Source organism: Podarcis bocagei (assembly GCF_964188305.1).
Source record: "Podarcis bocagei genome assembly, chromosome: 12".
NCBI classification, from domain to species: domain Eukaryota; kingdom Metazoa; phylum Chordata; class Lepidosauria; order Squamata; family Lacertidae; genus Podarcis; species Podarcis bocagei.
Window position 1 is genome coordinate 10,377,563 of NC_138137.1, and position 27,996 is coordinate 10,405,558.

Here is a 27,996-nt window from a genome sequence, read left to right on the forward strand (position 1 = left end):
TTTAAAATGTGGCTTAGCATGCAAGGAAAAGCAGTGGGAATAAGTGAGCCAGCACAGTAATCATCACCACCCACATGTGGAAGGGTGAAAATTTGAAGCAGACAGTCTCCTATACTGGAAGAAGCAAAGATCACCAGTGTCAAAGCAATGATTCTTCAACATCAACTTCGTTGGACTGGTCATGTTGTTCAGATGCCCGATTATCGTCTTCCAAAGCAACTACTCTATTTTGAACTTAAAAATGGAAAGCGTAATGCTGGTGGTCAACAAAAGAGGTTTAAAGACTCTCTCAAGGCAAATCTTAAAAATTGTAGTATAAACACTGACAACTGGGAAACACTGGCCTGCGAGCGCTCCAATTGGAGAACAGCCTTTACCAAAGGTGTCATGGGCTTTGAAGACACTCAAACTCAGGACGAAAGGGAGAAATGTGCTTAGAGGAAGGCACGTTTGGCAAACCCTCACCGTGATCAACTCCCACCTGGAAACCTATGTCTCCACTGGGGAAGGACGTGTGGATCCAGAATTGGCCTCCACAGTCACTTACGGACTCACTGTTAAAACTGTATCATTAGAAGACAATCTGACTTAGCTACGAGTGATTGCCGAAGAAGAAAAAGAGTCATGGGGGATTCATTGCCATGTTTCCCAAACTTGGGTCTCTGGCTGTTTTTGGAGTACAACTCGCATCATCCCTAGCTAGCAGGACCAGTGGTCAGGGATGATGGGAACTGTAGTCCAAAAACAGCTGGAGACCCAAGAGAGGGAAACACTGTTCTATCATAAAGGCCAAACGGTCTAAAAAGCACATGAGGCTTCCTGTGTCATACATTCACCCTTCAACTTGGGGAGGACAACTAGAACAGTGTCCCAGGTGATGGAGCCAACACGGTCATCCCTGCTGTTCTCTCACGTGTGGTTACTTGAGTTGCCTCAAGAATGCCTGTCAAGGGCTTCATCTGAGTGGAATGGTGCCCCTAACCATTCTGATTATGGTGGCTATAATAATAATAATTCATTATTTATACCCCACCCATCTGGCTGGGTTTCCCCAGTCATTCCGGGTGGCTCCCAACAGAAAATTAAAAACACAATAAAACATCAGACACTATTTCTTCCCCTCTTTTGGTTTGGCTTAACTTGGAGAGCCTATCAAGACTGCACCCCTTGACACCTCCCAAGTTCTAAAAGTGAGTTGCTAGTCAAATACGAACAAAGACTGTTCTTTATACCTCCTAAGACTATGTATATAAAAAAGACCCTCATCATATTTCTTTCTATTTTCTAAAATATTGATTTTCCCCTTCATGCATTTGTTCAGTGACACTTTTATTACCAGACACCATCTTGCTTAACTACAAAGCTGATGTAGCATACAAGCTGCACCTTGTCATTGACACATAAACTTTACTTATTCATTTGCATCAAAGTCAGGACACTAGCAACTGTGCGCCTTTCAGCTGCTTATTGCTCTGACAGCAAGGAGAAATGCTAAAGCTGAAATGGTGCTCTCAGGGACAAATTGCAGCCAACACACAAACGCATACACTGTAGCCCAATGAATCTTCTGATTTACAAGCTGTTTTGGATCAGAGGCAGCATGTCTCTGTCTATAAGTTGTTGCGGGTTCAAGAGGACCATTGTGCTCCTGTCCTGTGTGTGGTCTTCCTGGAGGCATCTGGTTGGTCTCTATGGGAAACAGGACTAGATAGACCTTTGGTCTGATCCAGACAGGCCTCTGGTGTTCTTATGAAGAAGGGTTAAGAAGCAGGAAGAAGAGAAAGCAATTCATATTTACGTTAGCTCTCACTTCTCTGCTCCAAAAATGTCAGGAGGAGGTCAGCGTTAAAAAACACCAGTGTCAAGAGAAGTCAACTCTTTAGTCAAAGAAACCAAAACAGTGCCGACCTAGTGATAACAGCAACGTTTCCCAGTAGGTCTTGCCCCAATGAGGCAGTTGCAATGACTGGAGATCCCCACCTTCCCACTGCTCTCTAAGGCTTCTTGCCCAGTTCCTTCCCCAGTAGCCTAAGGCTTTGTCACCTTGCATCTCAGTGCTGCACGTTCTTCCTTCCTCTGCATGTTCTGGGAGACCAGGGGAGAGGGGGTCACAGCAGGAAGGCGAGACTCAGACTTCCTGGCTTCTTCAGCAGACTGCCCCATCGCTGCCTCTAGGCTCTCCTCCTCCCCAGCCTCCGTTTCTGCCTCTGATTCTAGACTGCTCTCTGCCTCAGCCTCTTCCTGCTCACTAAACCCTGTTGCCTCTTCAGCTTTATTCTCACACAGAGGAATAAAGAAAGCTTGGTATATTGTACAAAACAGGAGAGACAGAATATATATAAATGCTGCTTCAGACAGCAAAGTTACCGTATTTTTCGCCCCATAAGACGCACCGGCCCATAAGACGCACCTAGATTTTAGGGGGGGGGGAATAAAGGAAAAAAATTTATTTCCCCCCCAGGTGCGCTGCGCTAATCCAGAAGCTTGGGGCAAGCTGAGGTCAGCGCGCCCCAAGCTTCTGCGTGCCGGCAAGCAGTCCGCTGCCGCCCCAAGCCTCGCGCACCCAGCGGGACCTCCTGCCGGGTGCGGGAGGCTTGGGGTGGCAGCGGACTGCTTGCGCGCACCGAGAAGCTTGGGGCGGGCTGAGCTCAGCTGGCCCCAAGCTTCTCGGTGCGCGCAAGCAGTCCGCTGCCGCCCCAAGCCTCGCGCACCCGGTGGGACCTCCTGCCGGGTGCGCGAGGCTTGCAGACACTCGCCCGAAGCAGGGGGAGCCCTCCAGAGGGCTCCCCGTGCTTCGGGCGACAGGCTGCCGCCCCAAGCCTCGCGCACCCGGTCGGACCTCCTGCCGGGCGCGCGAGGCTTGCAGGCATTCGCCCCATAAGACGCACCCCGATTTCCCCTTCATTTTTGGAGGGGAAAAAGTGCGTCTTATGGGGCGAAAAATACGGTACAATTTAAGCAGGTAGCAAATTCTAAAATACATACACACCTTGGTTAAAGAGTAAAAGATTCTCTGACTATTTTAAAAGGCCTACGGAAGTGTGTGCATGCCAATTTTGCCTCAAACCCACACTAGAAATGGAGAGAGAGGGAAAATAAAGTATACCCAGTTCTTTTTTCAAGAAAAATAGGTGCCGGAACTCATCATGAAGTTGTTACATTAAGGCGCAGGACGACTTAGGGCAGCGCTGAACAGATGCTGGTTTGACAATAGCCGTGTTCACCACCTGTGGAGGTGCTAAAAACTATGGCAAGCTGTCTCACTAGCTGGTTTGGGGGTGGCCCCTGGTTCTGGTGTAGGTAAAATAAATGCACCCCACCTCCCTCATTTTCTTAGATTCAGACAGATGTGTAGGGCAACTTGGAAGGTACCTTGGTTGCAATGGTAGAGGCCTGGCTGGAAATGTTAAAGGTTACCGCCACCACATGGGAGATGGATTGAGGAAAAGGAAATACAAACTGCCCCCACCTCGTAGCTTGACAAATCACGATTAGGAGCGGCTAGAAGCTAAGTGGAGTCATAGATCTAAAACAAAGTGTAGCATATGCTGGCCAGCTTCCATTTTGACTTGAAATGTTTGTTTTGGGCTTCTCAAAAGTACGTAAAAGCAAGAAACAGGGGGAATCCTGGTCTGCAATGGCACCCACCTGAGAGGTGCCAGAACTGAGCTCTGGCTGAAAAAAACCACTGAGTATACCTATGTGAGGGACGCGGGTCGTGCTGTGGTGTTAACCACTGAGCTTTGGGCTTGCCAATTGGAAAGTCGTGGTTCAAATCCCCACAACTGAGTGAGCTCCCGTTGCTTGGTCCCTGCTCCTGCCAACCTAGCAGTTCGAAAGCATGCCAGTGCAAGTAGATAAATAGGTACTGCTCTGGCGGGAAGGTAAATGGCGTTTCCATGCACTGCTCTGGTTCGCCAGAAGCAGCTTAGTCATGCTGGCCACATGACCTGGAAGCTGTCTGTGGACAAATGCCAGCTCCCTTGGCCAGTAAAGTGAGATAAGCGCCACAACCCCAGAGTTGTCCACGACTGGACCTAATGGTCAGGGGTTCCTTTACCTTTACCTTTGGTGGTGTTTTGGTTCTGTGCAACTGCCTCCCCTATTGAAATGATTGCCCTTCAGGTGGTGCACCAACGGTATATAGACAAATATGTCTATATGTCAAATACAGTGGTGCCCCGCAAGACGAAATTAATTCGTTCCGCAATTTTTGTCGTCTAGCGAATTTTTCGTCTTGCGAAGCACGAAATCCCATAGGAATGCATTGAAAATCAATTAATGCGTTCCTATGGTCAAAAAAAGTCGAAACAAAGCCAAATTTGGTACAACAACAGTTTATTAACTGCTCTTTAAAGTCACACATACTGTAAAGAGCAGTTCAAAAATTGAAGGGAAAATAAATTAACTTTATAAACAAAACATGTCTTTGTTTTTAGACAAAGGAAACAAAGCCGCGAGACGTTTTCGTCTTGCGAAGCAAGCCCATAGGGAAATTTCGTCTTGCGAGGCAAATCGAAAATGGAAAAACCTTTCGTCTAGCGAGTTTTTTGTCTTGCGAAGCATTCGTCTTGCGAGGTACCACTGTATATCAATTTCTCTCAGTTCCTCATTTATTGAGTCTTAATTTCAGTTTTCCACATTTCCACATCAGTTTGTGACTTTAAAAAAGCGAGCCCTCGTGAAAACGTATCAGTATTTTAGTGCAAATTTCTCCCAAATTCTGCCTAATGCACACATTTTTGCAAAGTCAAAGTGCAAGTAGATAAGTAGGTACCACTCCGGCGGGAAGGTAAATGGCATTTCCATGTGCTGCTCTGGGTTCACTTAACTGTCGGGGGTCCTTTACCTTTTTTATACCTATGTGAGAACTTATTGTGGGCATAAGGTTCAGGGTTAACACAAGCAATTTTCTCTACAATGCATTTTTATACATTGTTTTCACTAATATATGCATTCTAGATGTGTGCTATCCCTTAATATATTCTCTCTCTCTCTCCTGTAATCATGCTCTGGTTAGAGAACTGCTTCACTTAATCTGGGAAAGTGAAAATTTCAAAGGATTAGCTATGTTTTAGTTCATGTATTGGTTTGGAAAGTATGAATTAGATAGTTTGTATTAAAATGTGAACTGAGGAAATCTATCTCCCCCCCCCAACCCCCTGGGTCAAATAGGGCAATATTTTGTTGCTGGGGAATCTCAAAGTTTCCTTAACAAAGTCAAATAAGGATTGTAAAAAAAAAGAAGATAAAAGATTGAGTTTCTGCAATTTCCATTTCACAAAATAGTAAAAACAAAAAACAGTTTCTTAAATTTTAAGCGGGAGCCTCACATCTTAGCAAAACATTACACATATTATCTGTGAGAATTAAATGCCCGTTTGCAGATAGTAAACTCAGTCCTTTACAGCAGAATGCAGCAGAAGCAACTGTGGTTGGAATAGTAACATCAAACGTTTTATTTATAAAGCAAATAACAAAACAACAAGACGACTCTCACATCCATCTTCTTCAGCAGAGCAGAGAGAGAGGGAGGAGACATTTAAATAGTTCCCATACTCATACATCAATTAAGCAATTAAAGACAACCCGCAACGTTATGCAATGTGAGAATTAGACATTACAATACTAACAGTATCATGGGCCACATATAATGCAAAATTTCCCCCTCTTATTTAAAAAACCCTAAAATTATGCCACTGCAAGTGTGTATCTTGATCTCTCCTATCCATATTCCCCTAAATGTTGAACCATCCCTGTATTCTGATTATAAGCTTTATGAGCCTCTATTGCCATGCCAACACATTCTTTATTTTCCCCATGGTGTCCAGATAAATAATGTCACACTGTTGGTAACCTTAATTGCAAGCCATATTGGAATTAGCTGCTTTAAGCAATTATGTGATCATTATATGCATTGGACTCCAAAGACTCGAGATATAATGAGCTTGGAAATACAACACAGAATTGCAGAAACTTATGTACCAATTTAAGGCTACATATTCCAATGGACCGGAAGACAGAAATAGAATTTTATGGTTTGACTGAATGCTAAAATCCACTTTCACACCTCCCTAGGTTGCCATTGAGTGCTGGAACTGAGGAATTTGGAGGGGAGCTACAAGAGTTTGAATAAGGCTCACGAAAGCTGCGTATGTATGTGTTATACATCCCGGATGATTTCCCCTTCACAGTTCATGCCATATGGTAGCTGTAAACGATAATTCAGCTCTCGCATAAGTGTATGCAGTTTTAATTATATAATAATAATGCCACAGGCTCTCCGATCCAGAAAGGGAGACGCACAGATCAAAACCTGCTTCCATCCATGTTGCAAGCTGAGTGTGCATCTGCCCCATGGTTTTATTAATCATATGCTGGACTTACTTTTAATAAACTCCTGGGGCAACTAAGAGTCAAGAAAACAATAACGTCACAGACAATAAAATCAACCGAAGAAGAGCCTAACATTTTGGTAGCAGAAAATCAATTCAGCCAGCTTGGTAAAGCCTGAGAAAATATTCTGTTGAAAAGATGTGAGAGTAGGTGCATTTAAAAGGTGAGACACCGCAGCTAAAAAGATATTGTTGTTGTTGTTGTTTGTTTGTTTTCTATCCTGCCATTCTTTCAGAAAGGAGCCCAGGATAGTAAACATATCTACAACAAACCATTTTCTAAAAAAACCCCGCAGCATTTTAAATAGTCTTAAAACAGTCACGGTCACATCATTTAAGCCCAAGGGGCTCCAATAACATCGTCAGGAGCAAGAGAGGACCTAGACGTCTTTGGGAGCTTTTCCATAAACTTTTCAGAGTCTGCACCCTTTGCACAAGGTTCAAAATGGGATTGGTTAAAAACTGACCTCCCACCTGCTCCCAAAGGTGGATGAATCCGAATCTGACTTGGATTCAAACAGTTACTTTTCCATGCAGGTTTCTGGCTTTCACTGCCTCCCTTGCCAATGTCTAGACCATGGGTAGGCAGACTAAGGCCTGGGGCCCAGATCCGGCCCAATCGCTTTCTAAATCCAGCCCACGGATGGTCTGGGAATCAGCATGTTTTTACACGAGTAGAATGTGTGCTTTTATTTAAAATGCATCTCTGGGTTATTTGTGGGGCATAGGAATTCATTCATTTTCCCCCCTTCAAAATATAGTTCGGTCCCCCACAAGGTCTGAGGGACGGTGATTGGCCCCCTGCTGAAAAAGGTTGCTGACCCCTGCTCTAGACATTGAATACAACCTAGTGCACCCAAACCTTTTCTCTCACTCATAAACACACACACACACACACACACACACACACACAGAGGAGGGTGGGGGGGCACAAAAAGATATCACAAGTTCTGCAACAAAAGGAGGCAGCTTAAATAAAACAATGAAAGGAAGCAAATGTACACAATTTTTCTTGTCTGAACAATTTTGTTTCCTGCTTGGCAGGGGGTTGGACTCGATGGCCCTTGTGGCCTCTTCCAACTCTATGATTCTATGATTCTATGAATTCCAGTCTCAAAATTTGGGCTTTCTTTTAATAAAAGTTGGCCTGTTTTGGCTTGCAGGCACCTATTTTGCCCAACATTGTTCAAAATGGTAGTATCAAGATTGCAGTCCCCCACAGCGTTAATCAGCAGTTGCATTACCAAAGGATTCAGCAATAATATTTCCCTTCTTTGCTTATCACCAAATTAGAATTATTCTGGCCACCTAATGTGTTTACAGAAGCAAGGGGAGAATAGCAGCACCGCTCAGAAATGCAATGGCTTTTTCTCATGAAAAGCTGCAGAATCATTACAAGCTAAATACCGAGGACATTTTAAAAAGAGGATGGCAGGGCATGTTAGGGGTGTAATGTACTATATAATGCAACAAACTATATGGCTAAAAGATCAATTTTCTCTGAAACTGTAGCTATAAATAAATGCTGTGAAAACAAACATTAGAATCAAATAAGAGAGCTGTCGAGAGTTTGTAATGTAAACTTTGTTTTGATATGCCCTCTGGCTTCAGACCTAAATCAGCAATTCACTGAACATAAAACAGGTGACATCCCCCCTCCCCGGAAAGCTCTGAGCACCAGAAATTCCATATTAAGCAAAATTAAACAAAATCTTCATGTTTGTCTATGTTATCCAATTCTTTGTACACCTCAAATTAGGTCCTCCCTTAAAGAGGGCACATATTGCGGTGAGATCTGGCAAACCGACACCCTGTGTTGTGGGTGGGTACGAATGGTCAGCCACAACACCCGATTGGTAGGTCCCTCAAAGCTGGGTGCAATCTAGCCAATGGGACGCAGTCCAAATGGTTCGAGGGACCTATTTATGCCCATGCACGTGACCCAGAGCTTCCTCTTTTGGTGCGTGCATTCGGAACACCCGCCCACCTCTCCCTACTTTTAGGGCTTTGCGCTTGACCTTGCTATGCCGTCGTCTGTCATCTGTCGTTGGGACAGGGGCACGGCAGGAATTTCCCCCACTTGGCTGATTGGCTGTTGCCATTTGGGTTTCGCCTGCCATGTAGCAAATTGTCACAACTTGTAAGGTTGCGGATAAGCTCTGGTTCAGGTGATAGGGATGGGAAAACGCTCTCGCCATCCCTATGTGAAGGGTATTCCGTTAAAGGAATCCAGGAACTCGATGGTTTGGTCAACCCCTGAGAGGGGGTTGTGCCCGTTTCTGAGTCCAGGGGGACATTTGGGTGGCGGAGTTAGCCCGTTCCTGACTTTCCGCTTATCCAGGTGTTCACCCTTGGCTGACCTATGCTGGAACCCTGGGTCAGCGCTACCAGTATGGCAGGGAGCTAGTCGAACCAGAGCCTATGCAACCAGTCACTTTCTGTAATCAATAAAGTTGTGGCCTAAATTCTGCCAAAAACCAAACCAAAAATTTGAGTCATGTGTGAATTTATTTTGGGGTGTGTGTGTTCCAGGTCTGAACACGCAATTAGGGCTAAGCCCAAAGCACTCACAGAATTCTGCTTTCTCTTTCACATGCAGGAAACATCAGCTGCTGTTTTTAATTAACTCGTAATTCCCCAACAAACTATACAGCGAGCTCAAACCAGTATGCCTGATCCACATGAAGACTGTCCACTTCCTTTTTAGTGCTTAGATGGCCACTTGTCCTACTTTGCAGAGGACAATCCTCTTTTTGCAGGAGTTCTCTATTTGAAGATGAAGAAGCATAAGAAGAGAGAGCAGGAAGGACCTTGAACCTGTCCATCTATGGTTAGCATAAAAGAACTACATTGGCTCCCAGTATGTTTCCAAGCACAATTCAAAGTGTTGGTGCTGACCTTTAAAGCCCTGAACGGCCTCGACCCAGTATACCTGAAGGAATGTCTCCACCCCCATCGTTCATCCCTGAGGTTCAGCTCTGAGGGTCTTCTGGTGGTTCCTTCACTGCGAAAAGTGAAATTACAGGAACCAGACAGAGGGCCTTTTCAGTTGTCACACCCATCCTGTGGAATGCCCTCCAGTCAGATGTCAAGGAGATACCGGTATATGCAGCCTTTTGAAGACACAGAGAAGTTTTTAATGGATGATGTTTGATTGCGTTTTTACTATTTTTGTTGGGAGCTGCTCAGAGTGGCTGGGACAACCCAGTCAGATGCGCAGCATATAGATAATGTATTATTATTATTATTATTATTATTATTATTATTATTATTATTATTATTATTCATCTGGACAGCCAACAGAGCAGTTGCACAGGTCACCTTCCACACTATGGCATTTCTCTTTAAAACTTAGTCCTTATTTCTACATCTGCACCTAGGCACAAAAGTTAACATATGCAAAGTTATGCAAATCTGTGCCTTCTTTTGCTCCTTTTTGTTCTTGTTTTTGTATGTCACCACTGTCTCCAGGATTGGAACCCCACTGAAGTCAGGGACCTCAAGTTCAGTTTTGAAGACTCCTTCACCTACAACTTTCCACAGACCCAAGAAGCTAAAACTGTTGCATTTGTCCATTTCTGCTATCTTGAACTGGCAGATATTTAGGGATTTGAGCATTGTGGTGTAAGCCCAATCCATTGTAAATTGGCCTTGCCCTTTCAAAGGAAGCCAGCAAAGCTTTTGCACAGAACCTCATCCCACAGCAGCAGTTTCTAAAGTTAGCTATCCTTTGTGTGAAGCAGTGCTTCTTTCTTGTCTATTCGGAACCTTCTGCCTATCAATTTTAATGAGTGGCCTGAAATACTAATATAATGAGACACACAGAGAGATAGAGAGAAATCTCTTTCTCCTCCGTAAGCTCTTCATACTATCGATAAATTTATAAACTGCTATAGTGTACTCCTTAATCATCTTCCCCTCCAAACTAAAAAAAAATAATTGCAAACACTTTATTACCCTTCCTTTGTAGTTAAGATGCTCAAAGTGGATAGTATCATTATACAGCTGAGTCACCAGGTGGCACTAAAGTTAGCTGTACTTTTGTAGAGTCAGGAGTTCCCTGGGCTATTATGGTCTTGTTTAAGAGAGACAACAATGGCCTCATCCAGCTTCCTGATGGGTGGGTCTTCTAAGAGCTTCCCATGGCATGCACCATCCCTCATTATTTCAGTTGCTCTTTTCTGTCTTTCCCAGGAAACAATCCTGAGGTGAGGAGACCAGAATTGAATCCCAAAATGTGACTGCATCATATTTCATATATCTGAAACATTTATATTCAGCCATTCCACCTTAAAGGGTGTGTGCGCGCAAGATGTCCAACCACAGTCTCAAGTTATAACATGCTCAAATAAATCACATTTAACAGAGCTAAATAAAAAAACAAACAAACCCTGCAAACTGACAGTCCGGCATAAAAGCAATAGAACAAGAGAAATAGCATTAAAAGAATACTGCCAGTTTTATTTCCTAATAATTCCCAACATTTACTTTGCCTTTTTCACTGCCACTGCACACCAAGTTGACGTTTTCATTGAGCTATCCATTCCCACCCCCCACCCCCCGATCTCTGTCCTTCCTGATTAGTCACAGCAATATCAAATCTCATATGGGTATATGCATGATATTAGAGCACTGATATATATATATATATATTTAAAAAATGCTCTGGTATGAACTTCACTGTGCCTTTACATACAAATTACCAGCAGACGTATGAAACCCTGTAGCAATACCTTTCCAGTTGGCCCTTGGCATGGAACAAGGAAATTATCACTTGGCACTGCCACCCAGGACATTTTGTTGCCTGAAGTGGGGCACAGCTGGCACTGCCTCCTTGATATAGCAAATATTGCTTCACTATTCCTGCCTTTATATATTCTTTCACTCACCATGGTGTCACCGGAAGCAGGACACTTCACTCTGCAAAAAGGTGTCAGTAGTCTGACTGAACAACCTAAATTTAGGGACCTCCTAACTATATTTTCCAGTGTTGTTGCTGCTGTGCAGTATTTGCCACCTGAGGCAGCTGCCTCATGTTTCCTAATGATAGGGCAGGGCTGGCTTAGGTTTAAATCCCTGCTCAGGAACTATAGCATGGCCTAACTTACTTCACAGGGTTGCTCTAAAGATAAAAGGGAAAGAAACCATGTGTGCGTGTGCAGCCTTGAACAGCTTGGGAGAAAAATGGGGTATGAAGAACAGTAAAATAATAATAAATTATTCTGTGTTATCCCCTTTTTATGAAATGGATTTTCCACTGCGTGTTAAACTCTCCCAGCAAACAAGCTCTGATGCTCTCAGTTTACCATGCTCTATCACAATGGCTCTCATTCTGTACACTAGGGCAGTGTTTCCCAACCTTTTTTGGGCAAAGGCACACTTGTTTGATGAAAAAAATCTTGCGGCACACCACCATTACAGCCCCGTGACGTCAGCGCGCAGTGTCACGCCGGGAGGGACGCACGAAAGTGAAAGTTTTCAATTTTTTCCCCTCCCCCTTGCCGGGAAACCTCCAAGCTTTGGGGGTGGGGGGGGAGGAGGCAGCAAAGCGAGGGACTGAGGGACGGCGGCAGCTGAGGCGGCGGCGGCTGTTGTGGTGGTGGCGGCGATAGCGGGCGGAGGAGGGGGCGGCGGCGGGGCCGAGGTGGCCGGCGGCGGCGGGGGAGGCGGCGGCGGGTGGAGCAGGAGGGCGGCCGAGGCCGGTGAGGGAGTAGGGTTGCCCGGGGCTTGAGGAGCCGTCGCCGGGAGTTGCTGCTGCTGTTGTTGCTGCTGCTGCCCGGACATGCCGGCCTCCTCCTCGTCCGCTGTCTCGCGCTCCTCCCTTTTGCACGCGCTGCCCCGCCGCCGCCCCATTGGCTGGGTCCTGTCAGCTGATCCTGTGTGTGTGTGAGGGGAGAATGGAGAGAGAAACCTCGGCACCACCACAGCGGAGCCGCCCCCGGCTCGACGCGGATCCTCGCCGCCACCGCCTCTCACCACCCGACTCGCCCGCCTCCCTCCCACGGCACACCAGCCAACGTCTCACGGCACACTTGTGTGCCGCGGAACACCGGTTGGGAAACACTGCACTAGGGCTCCCCAAACTTGGAAACTCTCTGGCTGTTCTGGACTACAGTTCCCATAATCCCTGACCACTGGTCTTGCTAGCTAGGGATGATGGGAATTGTAGTCCAACAACAGCGGAAGACCTAAGTTTGGGAAACCCTGCTGTACACAGATAACCATAGCTCCTGCACAGTGTGCTTATTCTGCCCCCTGCAGCAGCCAATAATTGAGCCTAGGGGGTGAAAAAACACTCTTAATCCTAGGGCTAGTTAGTCAGATCAGATGACTCAGCTGTTACAGCTAAACCTGGAATACGACCCGCTGTCTGGCTTAACGTAATCAGCCATTTAAATTTAGAACTGAGCTAAAGGCTCGGATAAAAATTGGCTGTCTATGAATTGTTTTAAAATTTAGGTAATCTAAGTCTCTGGAACTCAAAAACAAATGGCTAAAAGCTCAAGATTGTGTAACTTCCGTAATTTAGCTTAAAAATGAAAGGAGACAGGTAGATTTTTAGAGATACCTGTCCACACACCCTCTACGTCTATTTTTTTTTATAAGATATTTATTAAGATTTTCAAAAAATTACAAAAGAAAAAGAAAAAAGAAAAATACAAAATAAAAATAGTTAAAAAACAGTTCAGTCTTTCCATCACATATTTTTCATTTGCTTATTTCCCGGACCTCCTCATGCCTTCCTTTTCTGTATTCCAGTTCAAATTGTTAATTCAGCAAATCCCTCCCCTCTTCATTCATCTTAATCTTCAATTTTTAAATATTATAACATTAATTTTTTACCTATTAATAACCATTTTCTCATATTCCCTTATAGCGTTACAGCAAAAGACCACTTAGTTTCTATCCAACATCATTCTAACATTCATTAATTTTACAGTATTTCTGTAAATAATCTTTGAACTTTTTCCAATCTTCTTCCACCGACTCTTCTCCCTGGTCTCGGATTCTGCCAGTCATTTCCGCCAGTTCCATATAGTCCATCACCTTCACCTGCCATTCTTCCAAGGTGGGTAGATCTTGCACACACCCTCTACGTTTAGTTTCATGGTGTGGCTTTGCATCAAGGTTACAAACTCTCATTTTGATAAGGTCTTTCAAGCCCTGCTTCCAACAGCCATTCAGAACCCACCTGGACACCTATTAGTACCTGGAGCAAAGAAATCTCCTCCCCTGTGCTTCTGCATCTTCTCAAGTCTCCTTCCACCTGTCTTTTTACACTAACTCTCTTATTCGTGCACTTTCTTGCAAGTTTATTATACTTTTTTGGATACCGTTCAAGTCTTTTTAACTTGCTGATGTGTCCGCCCCCGTCCCCCAAAAACGATTTAAGTATTATTATTACTACCACCATTAACTAACAACCAGCAATTTAAGTTGGGCCTGCAAATACACTGGCAGCTTATGCAGCTGGTACATAAGTTGTGTTATTTGCTCCAGTAACTTGGAACCCACAAGAAACCAGGCAGCTGCAGTCTTCACAAGCCAAAGCTTCCAAACTATCTTCAAAGGCAGCCCCACATAGAGTGCATTACAGTAGCCAAGCATGAATGTAATAGTGTCAAGAACAATTGCGGCTAAGTCCACTTTCTCTAGATGGGGGTACAGCTAGGGAAGCCCTGATAGCACTGACTGCAGTAGAACCCTCAAGCTAGACATTTGGGGGCCATGAAACTGCATCCAAGATCCATTCCACACCTCCATGCAGATCAGCTTCCTGACTCTACCATACCTCCGTCTTAATTTAAGATACCTACCAGATGTCCTCCCAATATATCTGATTTAAACAGATTCATTCTGAATCAAACACCTGTCATCACCAAGGGTAGATTGTTCACTGTTTAAGTAGGCAATCATCTTAGATTGCATAATCCAGTGATATACATTCACATATAAAGCAGCCTTGAAAAACCAATCACAAATATAATAATTGAATCAACTGAGCCTGAATACTGCAGCAATCATACCATGACAGCTATACTGTGTCAGTTTACACACTGAAGCTATCTCATCTATCTAATGCATGTGCGTAGTGAAAACCATATGGCACCTTCCGATGCCAATATTTCTCCCAGTTTTCATCTAACCTAAATGCCCCTACCTCCAGTATGATTTTTACTTTCACCACCAAGAGCTTTCAAGTTTTAGGTTTTAAGGGACTGAGAGCTTTCAAGCCATCTGCCCTGAAAAGACAGGTGTTCCCCTTCCATTTAGTTCATATTATTGTATATTACTGTTTGTCATTATTAAATGTATGATCACCACTTGGTCATCATTGGAATAGCAGGGGGAATTTGCATTCTAAAACAAGATACCTCATATAACTCACAAACCTTGAGAGGCAGCATAATACACAATTTCAATGCAAAGGTATAAAAGGCAGCGTGGCTTTTCAAAGAATGAACTGAATTCCATGTGCTGCGAAAAAAGAATCTACACTCAAAGAATTGCACAACCGACATTTAATATTTCTCCTTCAACCACTCTTTCAGAAACTTTCTTTGTATGACCTCAACACCATTCCTCCATTCACAAGAGCCTCCTTACCCTTTTGAGAAGACAGCGTGAGTTCCACCAAGAAATGTTGCTTGTTTCCAATCTTTGAAAGAGTTACGACTTCCTTTCTCCCACCGGCTGCCTTTTAGCAAGCACCATGAATGGCATGTGTTCCTTCGGCAGTCGAGACAGATATGTAAGGGGCAGGGCACCACAGGAAAGTCGCAAAGGCATGTCTTGATAGAATAGTGGAGGCCTGTGCCAGCGGCAATATCAGGCCGTGCCAGATTCCAGGCGCTGTGTTGATCTAGCACCTGTTATGGTTCGTACACATTTGACAATCAGCTGTTCGGCTAATATTAACCAATGAAATGTCTGTTTAAAAAAATGGGGAAGTCAGTGCCTCTGCACAGAGAAGCAGATTTGTATAGATGCACAAAGATAAGCACATTTTTTTTTTTAAAAAAAGAAGTTTACATCCATATTGTTTCAACTACAGATGGTCATTTAAAATGGGTAACATTAGTAATGGGTCAACTCTGCTAGCTCAAATTGGAATCAAAAATTAAGTTGTCTTCTGAGAGCACCCTCCCAGTTCAACCATAGCTCCCAGTTCAACTGCTGTATTTCTCCCCTGCCCCCATCACTCCACAACTTCTGCACACTAATCACAACTCACCCAGAGGTATGCAAAGGCTTTTGAAAAGGATCTCTAGGAAACAACATTAACAACTTATTTCATTTGCAAATTGTTTCCCTTGATATATTATGGAGTGATTTAAAATATAATAAAAACATTTACGTATAAAAATATTGCATGTATAAAAACAATTCTTTAAAATAACCAGATTACACACACACACACACACACACACACACACACAACTTACTATAACTATAACAACAACAACAACAACTTACTTTAAATCCAGTACATGCATCAGTTGAGATTCAGTTGAGAATCCTAATGTTGAGGTGGAATCTTCTTTCTTGTAGCAATGGAGCCAAACTACAAGAAAGAAGATTCCACCTAAACATTAGGAAGAACTTCCTGACAGTAAGAGCTGTTCGACAGTGGAATTTGCTGCCAAGGAGTGTGGTGGAGTCTCCTTCTTTGGAGGTCTTTAAGCAGAGGCTTGACAACCATATGTCAGGAGTGCTCTGATGGTGTTTCCTGCTTGGCAGGGGGTTGGACTCGATGGCCCTTGTGGTCTCTTCCAACTCTATGATTCTATGATTCTATGATTAAAGCTCTCCATTTAGAAGGTTGTCTTTAGCAAGAACCAAATTCCAGTGGGCAGGTGTCACCACACTAAAGGCCTGATTCTGATATGAAGTACGGATTCTGCCCCCCAAAATTAATGGTCAAATCAGTATGGTACACAGGCAAAATAGGGTTCAAATAGATAGAATCATAGAATCATAGAGTTGGAAGAGACCACAAGGGCCATCGAGTCCAACCCCCTGCCAAGCAGGAAACACCATCAGAGCACTCCTGACATATGGTTGTCAAGCCTCTGCTTAAAGACCTCCAAAGAAGGAGACTCCATCACACATGGTTATACATGGCTCAGCAACCTATACAGTGGTGCCCCGCAAGACGAAATTAATTCGTTCCGCAATTTTTGCCGTCTAACGAATTTTTCTTCTTGCGAAGCACGGTTTAAACGGTTTAACAAAGTCGCAAGACGTTTTCGTCTTGCGAAGCAAGCCCATAGGGGAATTCGTCTTGCGAGGCAAATCGCGAATGAAAAAACCTTTCGTCTAGCGAGTTTTTTGTCTTGCGAGGCATTCGTCTTGCGGGGCACCACTGTACAATGTTGATCCAACAAGTGACATGTCCCATTGAGTCCCTTTATATGGATATGGGACAGGCACAACTTCAGTTTCGAAAGCAAATGGGAACTCTTTCTGGTGGGCTGAGCCTGAGCTATGTCTTTGTGGCTCCCTGACCTAGGTGATAACAACTGTGGTTCCAAACCAGACTGACAGGACAGACCATGGGCAGGCTTTGGCAGCTCTGGAGGGGGTGTCAGGATTGAAAGAAAGGCTGGCATGGGAACCAAGGGTGAAGTGGGTGATGCTACAAAAGTCTATGCTGCCTGGACTCTTGCTGGTATTTGGTTTCTCATCTGTATCTCCCCCCAGGGTGGCTTCTCTGTTTCTCAAGGACATGGCACAGCCCCACTCGCAAGACCTCTTCCAGGAGTCACCAGGGAACTCCTCCTATGTCCACCCCTGCACCCTGTGCTGGTCTGACCAGACCCTTCAGGATGTCTCCTCATGACCTTGCTGATATGGCCTCTCCTGCAGAACAGTGCAATCTGTTGGGTATGTAAGGGCAGAGTAGTCTCTGAATTACTTACACACAGCATACCTCAAGGAAGTTCCTAAACCCTGGGAGCAAGGGCACACTGTTGATCTCTTCCCAAATTCCAGTTCCTTCTCATTCCTCCAAGATTTGGTTCCCACTGATTTTGGAAAAAGGCTATCCCTACTTACTCACAAATAGGGATGTAGGAAGGCAGCATTTTCAGTTCTGACATATATTTGTCACAAACAGCACTGTTTCTGTTCTTGTACCTTTCAGTTTCTGCCAAATAAAACGTCTCACTGTCCGCAATTTAACTTATCTTTGTTTCAATGTAAAGGAAATGTCAACACTATGTCAACAAACCAACCCATGATTAGTTGTGTAGCATTTGTGAACTTAGAAACAACAACAATTATGTGAACTAGTATACATAACATTTGCTTGATGGATTTCCATTCCTGACGTCAGATCAACATGCAAACTACAGCGATTTCTGCTTCCCTCTATGTTTTTGTCAAAATTCTCCAACATCCATAGCCATGAGCAAGCTTCACAGAACTGAAAGGGTCTCACTTCTGAGCAGATATGTCCAGGATTACACTGTAAAATAACAACAGCATGCCTGCAGTGAAGGAAAGATTCAGTTGCATTATATTCCCACTATTCCTCTCCATTATTCCACATTTCATTTCCCATGGTGTTGCCATTCTGTATTGTTGTAGTTCACAAATTTTTCTTTCTATCTTGCACATTTTTGGTTCCAGTAAGCTTGAAAGCAGGTCAACAGGTTGTTGAGAAAGCTGGTAATGAACATCCAAGGTCTGTGGAGGGGACTGAATGGAAGAACGGGATCCTTTTAATTTGCTACATTCATTTTCAAGTCAAGTGTACTAGGGTCGCCATATTTCAAACAGTGAAAATATATATATTCCAGATATATCCAGGAAATTCTGGACATGTGGCAACCCTAAGTGTACCAATGGCCACTTGACAAATAATTTGATGGTAACCTTTAAAAGGGATGCAGGTGGTGCTGTGGGTTAAGCCACAGAGCCTAGAACATGCCGATCAGAAGGTTGGCGGTTCGAATCCCTGCGACGGGGTGAGCTCTGGTTGCTCGGTCCCTGCTCCTGCCAACCTAGCAGTTCGAAAGCACGTGAAAGTGCAAGTAGATAAATAGGTACCACTCCAGCAGGAAGGTAAATGGTGTCTCCATGCACTGCTGTGGTTCGCCAGAAGCAGCTTAGTCATGCTGGCCACATGACCCAGAAGCTGTACACCGGCTCCCTTGGCCAATAAAGCGAGATGAGCGCCGCAACCCCAGAGTCAGTCACGACTGGACCTAATGGTCAGGGTCCCTTTACCTTTAACCTTTAAAAACCATATCTATACAATCTATACAATTGATTTGGTGAAGGATATTTCCTTCATAGGCACTATTACAGAAACGGTCTTGGAAGACTGTTGCTCAATGGTTTTTAAATAAGGAACATAGGAAACTGCCTTATACCTACTTGGGTATGTTAACCCAGGATAAGAGGAGACAGAGGTGATCTTCAAATATCTAAAGGGCTGTAACATGGAAGATGAAGCGAGCTTGTTTTCTCCTGCTCCAGAGAGTAGGACCCAAACCAATGGATTCAAGTTACACGAAAAGAGATTCTGACTAAACACCAGGAAGAATTTTCTGACTATAAGAGCTGTTCAACAGTGGAATGGACTCCAGTGGAAGCTGGTGGACTCTTCTTCCTTGGAGGTTTTTGAGCAGAGGTTGGATGGCCATCTGTCATGGATGAAGGAGGCTGGACTAGAGTCCCAACTTTTCAATTCTATGATTCTATGAAATATAGTAGAACATAAGTTGTTGTTTCTACTCCTTTATGTGTGTTGAATGCTCTGTCACCAGTTGTATTTGATGTGGGTATGCTGAAACAAAAAAGAATTGTCTCTACATGTGGAAATGTGGCACTCGAAAGCACTAATAACAAGCTCGTAAGATGCAGCGGGAGAATCAGATGATATAAAGTCTTTACTGTTGACAAAGCGCAGGAAGTGTCACAATTCATCTTCAAAAGCAATAGAATCAATGTCCTCCGAGTAATTTTTGGATGTTGTCGTTGTCGTCTTGACTTGCCTCATCAATGTGCTTTACAAAAAGCACCTGGAATCAGTCCAAAATTGATTTGAATAGGCTTTTTTTTAAGGTGCGCAACTGGAAATTGTGTTAAATTTCCACAATTAATTTTTGTTTCCCTTGTAAAACAGGCTCTTTTTTTGGTCTTCAACTTCATCAGAAAGCCTTTTCTTTTTCCTTAAAAGGACTGACTAAATATCCTGTTAAAGGAAATGGTTCCTTTTCGATTGACAGAAAATCACTTCTTACTTCAACAGCGAAAGCAAATTCTACAACCATCAATAAGTGATCATCTTTCAGCTGTAGTGATTTGCTAACAGAATTCATCATTTGCAGCAAATGATTCCACAAAACTGTAAGGGCAGCATTTTTACATTCCTCAAACCTTTTTGCCAATTTCCCCCCTTTAACCTTTGCAAGTCTTTTTATTTTCTGCTGCAGTGCTATAATGGAGGGCATTCTTAATCTCATTGTAACTCTCTTTGAAAGCCAAAATGGTTTTGGCTCTTGCAGACCACCTCAAATCCAGTACTAACCTTGCTCAGAGTAGGTCCATTGAAATTAATGAACATGATTAACTTAGGTCAGCTAATTTCAATGGGTTTGCTCTATAGCATTGGATACAATCCTTCATTGCCAGTATAAGCTATGATACATGGAATCACTGCTAGTCTTTTACCAACATGCCAGGAAAAAACCAGCAACCCAGAATCAAATGTCTCTAGCCCCAGTGATGTAACATTAGGAAATCCACTTGGTGTTTTATGTGTTCCATTTCACCAGAGCCTTCATCATTTTCAGTCCAGGGTTTACAAAAAGTTCAAAGGCTCACAGCATCCTTGGCTGGTCAATACAAAATACACTGAGATCCAGCTCCAAGGAAAGCCTGGCAGTTCTCTCATTGTGAGAAGTGAGGTCTTAGGGAACCATGAGGAGGGCCTTCTTGGTAGTGGCCCCTGCCCTGTGGAATACCATCTTGTCAGATGTCAAGGAGATAAGGAACTATCTGAATTTTAGAAGACATCTGAAGGAAGTTTTTAATGTTTGAAGTTTTACTGGGTTTGATGTTTGAATTTACTGGAAGCTGCCCAAAGTGGCTGGGGCAACCCAGACAGATGAGAGTTGTCATCATCATCACCACCACCACCACCACCACATGTCCCAGCATTGGGCAAGAGGGAAGAAGTCTCATTTCTTTTCTCTCCTCCCCTCTTAGCATAATTTTGCTATCTTCTTAATTCCATCAGCTTTTAATTAGGTAAACCGATTCAGGAAATGTGACAAAAACATTTTTTTACAAAAGTCATCCTGTCCATTAAAAAAATGGTATAAATAAACAAGAATAACTCATTTATTTTACAAACAAGAGACTCAGTGTGTGCAGAGGGGCTCACTCACATGAATAGTGAAGAAATCATAAAGAATGGAATGAGGCAGGTCAGGGAAGCTGGGTCCTGGCTACTGTGTAGGTAGGGCCTTCAAGAAATGCCTCTAAGCATGCTCAGAAGAGAAGACTTGGCTCCTTTCTTAGTACAGAAAGTATTGATCTGATGTGTAGAGATCTTTCCTATTCTCATTAATTCAGGAGTATTCTTCCTTTCTATGTGAGAGAAGCTTGCAGAAGGTTTTTGTTTGGATTATTTCTTCTGGGAAGCTGAGTACAGCTGGTTTAAACTGGTTCTGTTATCTTTCTGTCAAGATGGTACTGACTATAATATTAAGACCAGGAGGAGCCAGGGTCTCACTCACGTACTTTCTCTTTTCTATCTCTTTGTTCTAGTGTTCTGATCTGTATGCTTAGTGTTAAGGTTTAGACATATTATAAGTATTGTAAGTTTTATTGTAAGTGCTGCAACTGGATTTCGTATGGACTGTGCCAATCCTGAATATACTGGATTTGTGACCATTATGCTCATTTGCCTTCAGTACCAGTAAAGTTCTGCTGGATGAAGTACAATTATCTCTGGCCTATTTTTTGGGAACTCTGCTATGTGCTTCAGTTTTTTTTCTCCTCCAGCACTGGCGTGACATTCGTCTACCAGAAAAGTATACCTGCTACAGTGGCTAAATTGCCATCATGACAACAAAAGGGAATGGGGAACTACAGAACCAAGCCTAAGAGTCAGTAGCTCCATTAACATACAAATTTACTGTCACATTGTTTTTCTCCCTGGAAACAGATGGGTGGGACCTCCTGGTGATAGCACGCAGTCACATGCATGCGCACACATGATCACATGCACATGCATACAGTTTAAGCTTTACTGAAACAAATGCCCTTTTAAATATCAATTAGGTACTACTTGTGGGCTGGGTAATACTGGATGTTACTGGATTGCTGTTGGTTTTTTTTGCTCTTCTACATATTACAAAATGAAAATATCAGCTGGCGACACGTAAAGCCAAGATACATAGTTCTTTATGCATCACCCAAAAAGGTGGCAAAAGAAGACACTGATTTGCATACAGTTTGCACAGGCTAACACATGTAGCTGTCAATTTACAATTAATTGCTGTAATTTTAACAGAAATACCTCCCACTGTAGTGGAGGGGCCTGTTACCTGGTGACTGGCACAACTGCTGCTCAGTCTGCTGTCCAGGTGCTAAATGCACAGTCTAACGGCAGAAGAATGGGCAGATTCAAGGCTTAAGCTGGACTTGGACTGGAGAGCTCTTCAGATATAGGAGACCTTGCAAACAGAGGATTGTCCTGTCACAGCTCTTCCAATGTGGATTGTTGCCTGCCAAGTAGAACATGTGGCCACCCTATGTAAAGCCAACAAATAAAAGTAAATGGAATTCTTAAAAAAATATGCAATAAATCCAGCTAACTTCCTCATGTTTATGAACCCCAAGTATCATAAAATAGGCTGTAGGAACAGATGCTGTCCTCCAGTCAGATCCTGAGCCAATTTATCACGAGTGAAATAAACCAAAGGCCTGAAAATTGGAGGAGTCTTGCTTAGCCAGTATCACACATTCTTTGAAGTTCAGGACCTCAGAATCACCTTGTGCACCAGAAAACTTCTAGACACTTGGCTTCAGCAGCCTGTACTTCCAAATCTCACAGTCCAGCAATTCTGAGCTACACATCTCCTGACCGCAGGCTCTCTCATAGGATTTGTCATTTCTGGCTTCTGTTGATGTGGGAAATAATATTTCATACCTCCGCAGAAGTGTAATGGCATGGCACACTGTACCAAGTTCACAGTCTAATGAACTCCCAAGTCAACCTCTTCCTGGGCTAATACTGATAAATTAATATAAAATAATATCCCAAAAGCAACTCTTTGGGGGTTGGCTCATCATAATCCTCCAATCATTTAAAAAAACCCCTACAGCTAATTAGGCCACAGCAAGAGCAGAATCGGGATGCGGGTGGCGCTGTGGGTTAAACCACAGAGCCTAGGACTTGTCGATCAGAAGGTCGGCGGTTCGAATCGCCGTGGCAGGGTGAGCTCCCGTTGCTCGGTCCCTGCTCCTGCCAACCTAGCAGTTCGAAAGCACATCAAAGTGCAAGTAGATAAATAGGTACTGCTCTGTTGGGAAGGTAAATGGCATTTCTGTGCGCTGCTCTGGTTCGCCAGAAGTGGCTTAGTCATGCTGGCCACATGACCCAGAAGCTGTATGCTGGCTCCCTCGGCAAATAAAGCGAGATGAGCGCCGCAACCCCACAGTTGGCCACGAGTGGACCTAATGGTCAATGGTCCCTTTACCTTTACCTAAGGGCGGAATCTGGATGGAAGACTTGACAAGGCAGCTCTATTATTAAAACAGTGGTGGAGTCCAACTCTTATCAACTCCAGCCAACATGACCATTTGCAGTCCTTCAAGATTCCCACCATCAGGAACAAAAGGAGACCCCTGCTGGATCCATCCTATACTTTTCTGTTCATCTTTCCAGCTACAGTGGTGCCCCGCAAGACGAATGCCTCGCAAGACGGAAAACTCGCTAGACGAAAGGGTTTTCCATTTTTGAGCTGCTTCGCAAGACAAATTTCCCTATGGGCTTGCTTCGCAAGACGAAAACGTCTTGCAAGTTTGTTTCCTTTTTCTTAACACCGTTAATACAGTTGCGACTTGACTTCGAGGAGCAACTCATAGAACGCAGTGTACATAGTAGCCTTTTTTGATGTTTTTAAAGACTTTGGTGATTTTTGAAGCTTTTCCAAAACTTCATTTGCAGCCATTTGGTAAGTTAAGCTTTTAAAACTTTTTGGGGGGTTTTGGATTTTGGGTTGGGGTGTTTGGAATTCAAGGACTTGGTGTTGGGAAGGGGTTTGCAAGAATCTGGAAGCTTGTGTGTTTTTTTCTGCATTTTTATGATTTTCTGTGACCATTGGGCCACTCTGCTGTTTTTTTTAAAAAAAAATCTGGATTTGAATTTCTGTGTGCTGGGTGGCTGGGGGAACAGTTGGGGAGGGGTTTGCAAGAATCTGGAAGCTTGTGGTTTTTTTCTGCATTTTTATGATTTTCTGTGACCATTGGGCAACTATGCTGTTTTTTTAAAAAAAATTCTGGATTTGAATTTCTGTGTGCTGGGTGGCTGGGGGAACAGTTGGGGAGGGGTTTGCAAGAATTTGGAAGCTTGTGGTTTTTTTCTGCATTTTTATGATTTTCTGTGACCATTGGGCCACTCTGCTGTTTTTTTAAAAAAAATCTGGGTTTGAATTTTGAAATGCTCTTTACAGTATGTGTGACTTTAAAGAGCACTTAATAAACTCTTGTTGTACCAAATTTGGCTTTGTTTGGACTTTTTTTGACCATAGGAATGCATTAATTGATTTTTAATATATTCCTATGGGAAACCGTGCTTCGCAAGACGAAAAATTCGCTAGACGAAAAAATTCACGGAACGAATTAATTTAGTCTTGCGAGGCACCACTGTACTTCTGCGGTTCTTCATGGATAGGTTTGTATTGTGTGTGAGAGAGAAACAGACGCCAATAGCTATGCATGTGAATTGTACATCCTGATTCTGTATTATGTTAGCTAAAGCATCACATGAAACAAAATTCCCCTTTTAGCACTTCTTTGTCCTCCAGCCTTCCTCCCATCGCACGATGGAGCTGTATTCACGTGCATGTGTGTCCCTGTCTCTTTATGCATATCTTTAATTCACCTGGTATTAGTCTCACTGGGCTTCATAGGACCAATATACAGTAAGCATCTTCATCCTTGTCCATAAGGTCTGATTCGGAATCTAGCAAAAATCATCCATCCCTATTTTGATCACACTGACATCAAGCCAGGCTTCTGTTCCAGAGCTGTAAAATCATACAGAAAACACAGAATGTGTCAAAATACACCTCCATTTAACACCCATGTTTGGCTCATTAAGAAATGGTAATGGTAGGTTCTGGGTCTTTCATTTTTATAGAACCTTCTTCCCATGTGATTTTTCTACAACTAAGGTGCCAGAACTTACCACGAACGCCTCCCTTGTTTTCTTATAATGGCAATGGTACCCACCTGAGAGGTACCGGAACCAAATTCTGGTGAGTTCTGGCTGAAAAAAAGCACTGCTTCTTCACTTCATGTAAATTTTACAGGTGTTCCTTCTGCTTAAAACACCACCATCAATGGCCTGATGTGGATTTTCAGGTGATTTAACTCAGAAGCATTAGCCAGGTGAATAACCACACATTTTGCCACAGCACAAGGTAGCTTCTGCAACACAGAGGGATCCTTCTTGAATCCACCTATCTTAGGAGGTGTCAAATTTAAGTCCTTAAGTTATAGTAAGAGCCAAGTCCTCTTCCGGAGGTTTTCTGCAGGTTCCGTCACTGCGAGAAGCCAAGTTACAGGGAACCAGGCAGAGGGTCTTCTTGGCAGTGGTGCCCTCCCTGCGGAATGCCCTCCCAGTGGCGTAGCGTGGGGGGTGCAAGGGGGCAAGCCGCACCGGGCGCAACATCTGGGGGGGCGCGCTCGCTGCCTCCGGAGTCGCCGAAGAGCCTCGGGCGCAGGCTGTAGCAGAGCCGACGAGCTGTGCGCGCGTCCGGGCTGAAGGCGCCCGGCAGGCAGCGGCTCTCAGCGCTTGCCGCGGAGGACGCACCAGGCAGCCCCTCCTCACAGCCCCGCCTCCCCCGCTGCTGCTGCAGCTGCTGGGCCGTTGCATTTTTCTCGCCTCTCTGCCCCCCTCCTCCTCCGGGCAAGCGGCGTCGTTTGGGCGGCAGCGCCAGCGGCAACTCGCAGGTTAGGGGTTAGGGGGGGCGCAAATTACGTGCCTTGCCCCGGGTTAGGGGGCGCAAATTACTTGCGTTGCCCCGGGTGCTGACAACTCACGCTATGCCGCTGTGCCCTCCTACCAGATGTCAAGGAAATAAAGAACTATACAACTTTTAGAAGACATCTGAAGGCAGCCCCGTTCAGGGAACTTTTTAACATTTGATGTTTTATTGTGTTTTTAATATGCTGTTGGGAGCCGCCCAGAGTAGCTGGGGAAACGATAAAATTATTATTATTATTAGTATTAGTATTATACCTCATGTGTACACATGCCTATGTTTTTAAACTTCACAAGTGCTGTGCTCATTAAAAAAGCTCCTTGTAGCTCAAATCTTCTGGCTAGCGACAGCAGAGATAAATTCACAAGTGGCAGCTGAGCAAAGTTCATTCCTGCCACACAAAGTCTTCACACTCTTGTTTCCCGCAAGTGCCTTTAAAGGTGAGAAATGTGCTTTGCAAAGTTTAGACTCTGTAGCCATTCAGTCTTTAGCCTTTCTCATCACACAGGCTGCTATCTCTTGGGAACGACATTGACATCACCCCAAAGAGTGCTTTTACGTGCATTTTCCCTTCCAAACCAGAATTGCTGTGTGAACATCTGAGCATGCCTGAAATAAAGAAGCGTTCCCCCGGGAACCTTTTTCTTCCTACAACGCTAAAGCTAAATATCCATAAACACACACAGAGAGAAAAATAAGTATGGCCGAAGCAAAAACAAAGGCAAAGAAGCAGCTATCTAGAAAAATAGATTTAGATTACCCGCCTCCCAAAGTTACAACTGGAATTTCTCCCAAAGTGAGATTTGAAGTGAATTTTGTTGTGTGGGAACAGTTTGGTTATATGGGGAAGGTTACTCCTGCTACAGATATATCCTTATCATTACAATGTTATTATTAGACACAGGGAATAGCCACCTGCACTGAATGTAAAGTATTATGAGGGATGTCAAAATGCAAATTTCCCTTGAGTGGCTTAAGCAGTTATGTGTTTTCCTAGAGGAGTCTTTAGTTTCCCCCTTACCCTTAAATGAATCATTTGCTCTTGTGTTAGGCCTGTAACACATTAAGAACGTTTATTTCCTCCCATTATTTGCATTTTAGAGCATTCATATTTCACTCTTTTAGTGTAACCAGTGCTATTTTTCTAGAAAAAGAGGTGCCGGAACTCACCATAAACTCCTCCCTTGTTCTCTTATAATGGCAATGGCTCCCACCTGAGAGGTGTCAGAACTAAGTTCCGGAGAGTTCCGGCTGGAAAAAAAAAAGCCCTGAGTGTAATACACCATTCGGGACAGCTTACAATAATTATAAATAACAATATTCTGTCAAAATGTACAAAACAATTAGAAGAAATTGGGCTGGCTGCTAAAAAAAACTATCAACAATATTACCTTATTTCAACCAGAACTCACATGCACTACAGGTATCAAAATCCTATGGTTTAAAGTGAGGAGCCATGATTACCTCAGTTAAGCCTTTCACTTCCTTAGGCCCGCAGACCGAGAGAGCCTGGCTACAGTGATCCATACTCTGGTAACAACTAGGTTTGACTACATGGGGCTATCCCTTGAAGTTTATTATGAAACTTCAAGCGGTTCAAGTACAGATACAACACTGTCAACAGGGAAGGGCATATTTTGAGAAAGTCTCAAAAGTATTCAATAGTTCAGCCAAGTACATTGGTTTCTAGTTCATTTCCAGCTAAGTGCTGGTGTTAATGGCTTGGGACTGGGATATCTAGAAGTTAGACCACCTCAGTGGCGTAGTGTGGATTGCAGGTGGCCAGGATGGGACAAGTGAATGAGTGCAGAGGCTTAATTGCCTGAGATATTTTATACAGAATCTTGGCGAGTTGTGGAAAAGTTGCATTGTAACATTCGTTCCTCCAGTTATGTTGGGGAATCGGCAAGTAAATCCTTGTACTGCTCATTCTAATGGGTGTATCCCATTACAGACACACTTTCCCTCAACTTCACATGGATGTCAACATGGGGATGCACAAACAGCTTTTGTAAGCTGGCTCCATTCCCACCGTTTCCTCTTTCATGGCCAGCATGGTACCCCTATAAGCAATGTAGGATTAGCCAGTTGCCTTTTATAGCAGCTGCTTATAGTCATACCTCGGGTTACGAACGCTGCGGGTTACGCGTTTTCAGGTTGTGGACCACGCCGAACCTGGAAGTACCGGAATGGCTTACTTCCAGTTTTGGCGCTCGTGCATGCGCAGAATTGCAAAAGGATATCATGCGCAGAAGCGCCGAATCGCGTCACATGTGTGAGCAGACGTGGTGCTTCAGGCTGCGGATGCTGCAGGTTGCAAATGTGCCTCCTGCACGGATCACATTCGCAACCAGAGGTATGAGTGTAGT

General features: G+C 43.8%; 1 protein-coding gene and 1 long non-coding RNA gene across 2 annotated transcripts in view; both read right to left on the bottom strand.

Moving 5' to 3' along the window:
- The window catches only part of ARPP21 (cAMP regulated phosphoprotein 21), a 248,662-nt gene extending 233,524 nt beyond the window's left edge, over positions 1 to 15,138 (bottom strand). Inside the window, exon 1 of the mRNA XM_081164496.1 lies at positions 15,003 to 15,138. The gene's annotated coding sequence lies outside the window, so the exon portion shown is untranslated. The remainder of the gene's footprint in view (positions 1 to 15,002) is intronic.
- Positions 15,139 to 21,406: 6,268 nt separating this feature from the next.
- LOC308570342 lies at positions 21,407 to 26,881 on the bottom strand. Its single transcript, XR_014001144.1, has 3 exons — positions 26,798 to 26,881; positions 24,523 to 24,667; positions 21,407 to 22,166 (listed from the first exon to the last, which is right to left on the bottom strand). It is a non-coding gene; the product is annotated as an uncharacterized lncRNA (long non-coding RNA).
- Between the last annotated feature and the right edge of the window lie 1,115 nt (positions 26,882 to 27,996).